The sequence below is a fragment of the Octopus bimaculoides genome, chromosome 5, assembly GCF_046866305.1.
Source record: "Octopus bimaculoides isolate indiv1 chromosome 5, ASM4686630v1, whole genome shotgun sequence".
In the NCBI taxonomy this organism is placed as follows: Eukaryota; Metazoa; Mollusca; class Cephalopoda; order Octopoda; family Octopodidae; genus Octopus; species Octopus bimaculoides.
The window spans coordinates 51,572,826-51,576,725 of NC_142932.1; the positions used below are offsets into that span (position 1 = coordinate 51,572,826).

General features: G+C 26.4%; 1 protein-coding gene across 5 annotated transcripts in view; it reads left to right on the forward strand.

Moving 5' to 3' along the window:
* The window catches only part of LOC106881248 (uncharacterized), a 297,452-nt gene that overhangs the window by 56,347 nt on the left and 237,205 nt on the right, over positions 1-3,900 (forward strand). Inside the window, exon 1 of one of the 5 annotated variants that reach the window (XM_089352256.1) lies at positions 3,341-3,529. The exons of 3 other annotated variants lie outside the window; for them this stretch is intronic. The gene's annotated coding sequence lies outside the window, so the exon portion shown is untranslated. Of the gene's footprint in view, positions 1-3,340; positions 3,530-3,900 lie in introns of those variants that run through there. One more of the 5 variants, XM_089352257.1, reaches the window with a different exon arrangement.

Genomic DNA, 3,900 nt, shown 5'->3' on the forward strand with positions numbered 1-3,900 from the left:
AATATATAATATAAAAATGGATGGTACAATGAAATAAAGTATTGAATGTCTTATTGAATATATGGAATATGTCTTATTGAATAGATGAAATACTGAGTGTTCAATATAAAGGATTAAATATATGAAGGCGAGATTTTTTGTGTTTTAGTTATAGGGATAAGATTTTTAAACCCCAAGTAAGATAAATTTAATCATTGTTTGTTAAGAGTGGGTTTGAATTTCTTAATAAAGTCCTTTTCTTTGCATTTTCTCTCAATTTCATTCCGGTTGTAAAGTTTATGGAATGGAAATAAAATAAAAGTTTGATGACCACATGTTGCCAGATGGTTACTCAGTGGTATTTGGCGGACATCTGGGTTTTTAATCTGTTGTTGATATATATATATATATATATATATATATATATATATATATACATACACAGCTGTCTGGCTTCCATATATATACATATATATACATATATATATATACATATATATACATATATACACATATATATATATATATCTATATATACACATATATATACATATATATGTATATATACACATATATATACATATATATGCATATATATATATCTATATATACACATATATATATCTATATCTATATCTATATATATATATCTATATATATATATATATATATATATATATATATATATAGATAGATAGATAGATAGATAGATAGATAGATAGATAGATATATACACATATATCTATCTATATATGCACATATATATACAGATATAGATATATATACATATCTATATGTATACATATATACATATCTATATATATACATGTATACATATCTATATATATATGCATATATACATATCTATATATATACATGTATGCATATCTATATATATACATGTATACATACATACATATATATATATATATATATATATATATATATATATATATATACATGTATACATATATATATATACACATGTATACATATCTATATATATATACATGTATACATATCTATATATACATATATACATATCTATATATATATATACATATATACATATCCATATATATACATATCAATATATATGCATATCTATCTATCTATCTATCTATCTATATATATATATATATATATATACACACATATATATATATCTGTATATATACAAATTTATATATATATATATATACATACATATATATATATATATATATATATATATATATATATACATATATACAGATATATATATATATATATATATATCTATATATACATATATATCTATATCTATATATACATAAATATATATATATCTATATATACATGTATATATATATATGTATACATATATATATATATATATATATATATATATATATATATATATACATATATCTATATATACATACACACACACACACACACACACACACACACACATATATATACATATATACATGTATATAAATATATATATACACCATCATAAAAAGCAAGAGACAACCCATATCTATGAAAAGTCTCCTAACACAAGCCCGAATACACTCAACAACAACACAGAAGCTGTCAGTAAAAAAATGTGGAAGACCCAACTGTGGGATATGCATCAATTTAATTGAGGGATCAGAGTTCTCCTTCAAACGGGAACAACGTCTCACAGTGAAAAGCAACTTCACACGTGCTTTGGAGAAGCTGATATACGCACTAACCAGCTCTCGGTGTCAAAAGGCCAAAGAAAAAACAGTCTACATAAAAGAATGTCTCTGCACAGATCCCAGATCAAAATTCCCCAAAACAGAAAAATAGCATTCAGCCAACACATAGACATTTGCGCCAATAACAAAAATCCAAGCTTCAGAATTGTTCCCCTCTACCAATTCAAGGACGATACAACCTGTAGCCAACAAATTAGTAAAGAGACTCTCTTAATTATAAAATACAGACCCCTTTTGAATGCATGTACAACAAACGACATATCCACCACGGCCTTAGAATAGCACAAACACACACACAAATATTAAAAATGACATACTCAAGAGATTCTCAAGAATTCATTAAAAAACAGTCCCAATCACTGATATAATTCCATAACGAGACACTTTTAGGTCACTTAACCGTTTAACATTTTACTACTATCATACTACCTACATTCCTTCTTATTATCCCTTCTCTTTCTTTTTCCTCTCTGCCACCTCCTTCCTAACTTTACCACTATTACTGTTTAGAATAACACCTATGTAAATATTATAAACAAAATATTCAAAAGAGATATTTCAGGAATTCAATCACTACTACCATCCACAAAGGGATCACTTTCAGGGCACTTGACCATTTAACATACTACTATCATGGCATTCTTCTTCTTCTTCTTCTTCTTCTTCTTCTTCTTCTTCTTCTTCTTCTTCTTCTTCCCTACCAAGAATTCACAACAGCCTCTAACCTACAAGAGTAAACAAGAGAAACAGAAACAGGTAGAAACAATGAAAATGCCACTTGTATTTGAACACTATGCAAATATTCTATTAAAAAACTTTTCTTTTAATTTTTCCAAAATTGAATTGTTTTCCATACTTACAGTTGGAAAAGTCTCAATGATTGAAACCGGTACTGAAATGTTTTTTATAAAATTATTTTAGCATTTTCTACCTTGACTTTTTTTCCATATATGTCAGTGTGTTCTTTTTCAAACTTCTACATGTATATCTACATATATATATATATACATACATACATAAATACATATATATATATATATATATATATATATATATATATATATATATATATATATATATATATAAGTCTATATATATCGATATATATACATCTATATATACATATACACATATATATATATATATATATATCTATAATTAAATAGATAACAAAGAAGGAAGAAGCAGGGCTCTTCCTTTTTTGTTATCTATTTAATTAAAGATATACCGGAAAAAACCACGAGTTTCCTATTGTTTTTATACCCATTTTCTTCTATAAAACTTAAACTCCAGTTTACCAACTGAACCACCTGCTACCGTACAACCTTACAAAAGACTGTACTTGCCCAGCTAATAGCCAGGAGCAACTCTGGATTTCATTACCCCTTAGAGGTATTAAACCCCTCTAACTGATGCCTACACTATCTATCTATCTATCTATCTATCTATCTATATATATATATATATATATATATATATATATATTCATTAGAAATGCAGAGACGCCTATAATAGGACATAAAATTTCTAAAATTTTCTTTGCCACCCTATAATTTATTAATAATGATAAAAAATTTTTTTTGGGATGATTTTCTGTAGGAATTTCGGCATTTTGCATTTTTGTATTTGCTGCCGATTAGGTAAACCGTAAATACGCGGTATATTTTGAAAAATTAGACATAAAAACACGAACCATGCTGCGTACTGATTCGTGCTTCATATGTTGTCTGGTCAATTCTGCTGACGAAAGTCTGACCTTGTAAGATATAATCTTTATCTTACTAAAATTGACTTGAAACCATGGTACAGAATATAGATTGGTAAAAGTTTTTATTTTTCATTTCCTTTCGAAATTATCCCTAACTTTTGTGGTATGTAGTATTTTTGCTGCTATTTCTAGCGAGTAGATGTCCTATTATAGGCGTCTCTGCATTTCTAATGAATAATACATAGTCTATTGACTGTTTTTACTCTCGCTAGGCCACTGGTGGTAAATAAAATTTCTAAAATTTTCTTTGCCACCCTATAATTTATTAATAATGATAAAAAATTTTTTTTGGATGATTTTCTGTAGGAATTTCGGCATTTTGCATTTTTGTATTTGCTGCCGATTAGGTAAACCGTAAATACGCGGTATATTTTGAAAAATTAGACATAAAAACACGAACCATGCTGCGTACTGATTCGTGCT